The sequence below is a fragment of the Pinus tabuliformis genome, chromosome 7, assembly GCF_031772625.1.
Source record: "Pinus tabuliformis cultivar Carrire ecotype Pingquan chromosome 7, CPIR1, whole genome shotgun sequence".
NCBI classification, from domain to species: domain Eukaryota; kingdom Viridiplantae; phylum Streptophyta; class Pinopsida; order Pinales; family Pinaceae; genus Pinus; species Pinus tabuliformis.
In genome coordinates, this window is record NC_142293.1 from 1459879420 (window position 1) to 1459884494 (window position 5075).

The following is a 5075-nucleotide window of genomic DNA, read 5'->3' on the forward strand; positions in this document are numbered from 1 at the left end:
AGACTAACCCTTCTCAGTACAAGGCCCAATTATTGATTATCCTAACAGATTATTTCTTCTTTCCATGGTGCAGTTAGGTTGTCAATTAGCACTATTGGGCGAGTTTGTATTTCATGCCAATATCTTCATGTGCTTGTCTCTCTATTAGCAACTCCTTTATTGTTGGCTGGCTTGTGATCTTCAATGACCTCAATAACTCTAATTAATTTTGGCAACAAACAGACAAATACGCCATAGTAGTTGAGGCTATTCGCTATATCAAATCTCTCCAAAAGTCACTACAAGCGCTACAGAATCAGAGACTAGAAAAGACTCAATCTGCTGCCACGAAGGAATTCAGATCATTCGAATTGTAGGACTCCATGGAGCCAGTTGTGGACAACTGGAGACAGGCTTCTCATTCAATATCAACTTCGATTGATCATACTTTACAAACCTGGTCATCCCCAAATGTTGTGCTCAGTGTTTTTGGTGAGAATGCTCAGATTGGAATATGCAATGCATGTATTCCAAGACAGCTCGCTACAATATTTTATACTCTAGAGAAGCACAACGTTCACGTTCTCACTGCTCATATATCTGGTGATACCTACAGATGCATGTACATGATCCATGCCCATGTGAGTTCCTCTTTACTCTTAACCCTTATGTCTAGGCTACTACACTCACTGTTAATTTACGCAATTCATCAGTATCTACAAGTACTGAAATAGTGTATGACCTTAACTGCCACTCCTCCACAGATAAAATGCATAACTTATTGCGTAGTGATAGCATGTAAATTTTTTTTTTTGGTAGCAGCAGAAGCATCCATTCTATTCTACGATTCTAATGACATGATATTGGTGAATGTATATGCAGGCAACAACAGAAGCAGCCATTGAAGCATTTAAACTGGTGAATGGGGACTTAGTTATGTATTTTTCATCCTTCTAGTGGCTCATATAGTCTACAGTTAAATTGGAAATTTAGAACCCTTTATAGCAATTCATCTCCTCTGGACAAAGTTAAATAGTCCATTGATAGATGGAGACTCGCTCCCTTAACTTGTGTATGTCATATCCAAGTGGAGCTTCTTCAAAGTTAGAATTCCATCGAATCAAGTGTATCGTTGGCTCTAAAGCTTCCACTAATATTTACAGTTATTTACTTTCAAATTGGATTTTCATTACTGGAAGATAAAATCTAGAAGCAGATAACTTACTAAATTTGAATTGCACTTACGAATGGCTTATCCCATAACAACTTTCAGATTATCTGTATAAACAACATATAATTGATCTGAGCATTCCCACTTTTGGAATGGCGGATGTCATTAATGATGAAGAGCAGTTTAGTACATTATAAATAAGTAAATGAGCTAGCACAACAGGTTAAGACGTGGTTGGTGAAAGCCATTAGGCATCTGCATCAGCTAACCTTTCATAAGAGCAGAGTGGAGAGGAGCAGAATTAGGCATTCCAATTTTCACTAATCTAATATGGTTATTTGAGTTTGCAATAACTAAGCTTTCATAAGATTGGATGAAGAGGAGAAGAGATGGGCATTCCACTTTTCAATAAAAACAGAGTGGAGAGGAGAAGAGTTAGGCATTAGAGTTTTTACTAATTTGATTATAGACTATCAATCTGTAATATTTTAAATTTATTATCAAATTATAATAGCACTTAATGGGGTATTATGGAAAAAATGCCAATGGCCATATTCTCCCTCCTTACTGATTGACACAACTGTTTTTGTGAACAATTTCATGGAATCTCTTTGAGTTAATGTACACCTGCCAGGGTTTGAACCCGGGTCATTTGGCAAGTACCATTCACAACTCATTACTAGGTCACTATCTTGTGGGTAGATGATTACATCTTGAAGTAACCAGTGGAATTTAAAAATTAAAGGGCAATGAAATCTCCCAGTACTTCATTCTCTGTTGGAATATTTGATTTTTCCATGAGGAGAATTTGCATCGAATGCATTCCATGTTCCTCATGCCAAAACATGTCTCCCTTTTTTGTTTTCCCTTACCTGGGTTTCCACTTCTTTGCCCATCTCAAAGTTTTGCACATTCTTCTCTTGCAGGGTTTATGGTAAGATATTACAATCATCTGGAACAATGACACAAGATCTTGTTACAATAGGAACCTTATTGGGTTTTGGATATTCTTTCAAACTAGTGTGAATGGGAATAGGCAGTGTCTATTTCCAAAATAACGGTGTTCATGATCCTTAAACTAGTTTTGGTATCCCATTTATGTTCTCGCTTTTGTTCTCTTTCTTCAAGCACCTTCTCCCATGATTACTTTATGGTTATGCATCTTATCCCTCTTTTTGGGGACCGTCTATTTGTGGTTGTTTTCTTGCTATGCTGTTTTCTTGACTATATTTTGCGTTGCGATCCCTAAATGTAGTTCATATGTCATAGCATAGGACTAAAGCTTTCCCAATCTGGAAGCAGATTCTGTGCTGGGAGTCCTTGGGTAATGTCATAGCATCCCTTCCACCTGATGTTTCTGGATGTTGAGCGGATGGCTTGTGAAGAGTTTTACTATGATGGTATTGTCTTCTTTGTATAGACTACGGAGTTAATTTTGTTGATCCTTGACAAAAGCTACTTAGTAGATGTTGCACAAGCACTTTTCTGAGTTTTGAGTTTTACCAACATAACTGTTTGAACCCAAGGAGTAGCTAGCTACATTCGCTAAAGTCCTATGAAAATGGGAAATGTTTTTGTTCCCAAACCCATATCTGCTACCTTTTGAAGTGTATTCCTTATGAAGGTATCAAAATTGTCCTAACTCCACAATATTAGTATGAAAAGTTAGTGCTACTATAAGATGATGTTATAATGTCTGATTTCACAGTGGTTTTGATTGATTTCCATTTATCCCACAGTTCCTAGAGTTCCATACCAGAGGGAAAAACAATTGGCTCCTGCACCATATCCAGTTGTGGCTATACTGAAAGGTATCCATAGCTTGTGTTCAGAAATTATTGTTCCAAAATTCCATTTTAAAATATACTTCTAGGCAAACATGACAAGGTTTTCTAGACTAAAATATTACTGTAATGATGCATCTTTTATTATATGTTGTGTTAGTAGAGATGATGGGATTTGTTTAGGTGTTGGTGGGTGGTAGAAACAAACTTTTTGTCTTGAATTCATTTCATGCACACATCAGAAAGTTGAGTCCATAACAGTAGAAATTTTAAACTGGCAATAGAGAGTGAACCACTAGGATGCATGGGTATTCCGAAAGATAGGCAAGTCAATTACATAGGTTGTATTAGGGCCAGGCTGCTAAATATTGCACTGATATAAATATTATGATCATTGATGTTTGCATTGTCTGCAAGTTTAAAGAAATAGACTAATACCTCTTTGGCCAAGTGGGCACAATATAATGCGACCAAGGGAGTCTGCTCTGCAGATTTAATGACTATTATACATCCACAGGCCAGCGCAGGATTTATCTTAAGAACAAACATTGTGAGTGGATAGTTCCACGGTATTATCTGACCAACAACTCCAATAGGTTCATGCAATGTATAGGCTTGATACTCTCCACTAACCTTCAACGTTTTCCCATGAATCTTATCAGCGAATCCTGCATACATAGATTCATTCCAATATTAACTGTATGTTATTTGTATTACTGGGTTAGAAAAATCTATAAAGGGCAAACGAAAAACAATATCACTCTTGCAAATATGGCTGTTAACTTAAACCCCAAAGCTCATGCAAAGAGCAGACTGGAAATTATGTACGTTGATTGTTTATCAACTGATCAAGATTCAAAAATTAACCTCAAGCCCAGGCCTATATCTCAGGGAAACAATTTTTCTCCCAACGCACAACAAAACTTTCTTTATCACTACCATGGCTTCTTCACCCTTTTGATCCAAATCAATCAGGGGAAGCTCCGAGGAAAACATGTGAGTCTGTCGAATATCGATTAGCGTCGTCCTCAAACATGTCTCTAATTGTGGTCTGGCCAAGAAACCACGTTTTGTATTTAAGAAATATTTTTATTTTTTTAGTAAAATAAATTTGATATAACAGGTTATGTTTTTTTTGGAGTTTACTGGTAAAAAATTGGTGGCTAAATCTTGATTTGTGGTTGGAAAATCTAAAATCTAAAATCTAATCATGGTATGCATAACAGATTAATGCGCATTGTCACAATTTTGTTTCGAAGGGTTCAATAGTTCAAGTCTCATAAGCCGAATGGTTCTTTTGTTCGATGCATAAATTCATAAATTCAGACGAATTTAATTTAAGCACAGAGGTTAATTTACATTACGTCTTGGGGCGCATAGCCTGTCGGGATTGAGCACCGTGAGCAGCCCTGCGAGGTGAGCCAGCACCGTGAGCAGGACCAGTTTATGCTCGAGAGGGGTTGTAGAGGAGCTTCTTCGATGGGAGCGTGAATGGAGAAAATGGCTCTTTTGGTGCGAGCGCTGGTTTGAAAATGCGTCAACACAGCGGGTGCCAGCTCGGAGGTGGTGGGTCACTCATTCCCGGACAAGGTATGATGCGATGGGCCGTCCCGCTGCTGGATAAACGATGGATGCGGGTATGAAAGGCATGGGCATGCATGGTAAAGGGGGCCTCCATACGGGCATTTAATGCCCTATGGCAGGCTGGTTAGCTCTTGCCACTGTTAAGACCGGTGACACCCACCATCTATATCTTGCTCTCTAACACTATCTTTTCATTTCACTCATATTTTATCATCTGAATCGGCATCACCAGCATTTCAAAATAAACTCTTTTCATAGTTCCATTTCTAAAATCCATGGCGTCATGGTTGTTTGTACCAAGGACTTCTAGAGTTCAGGTAAAGACACCTCGACAGTTTCTCATAGAATAATTAACTGCTTTGTTCGTCTTTTATGTAATAAATATTTGTTATCGTTGTACAGTTAGTGGAGTCGAAAATATTGGAGACGGTATATGGAATGGGTAGAATTGAAAAGAAAGAAAACCAGGTTATGTGTTTATCTATCCATGTTTACATTTCTTTCCTTGTATTAAGAAAATAAGCCACTTCATGGCAGGTAAAATGGGAAAAAAACAC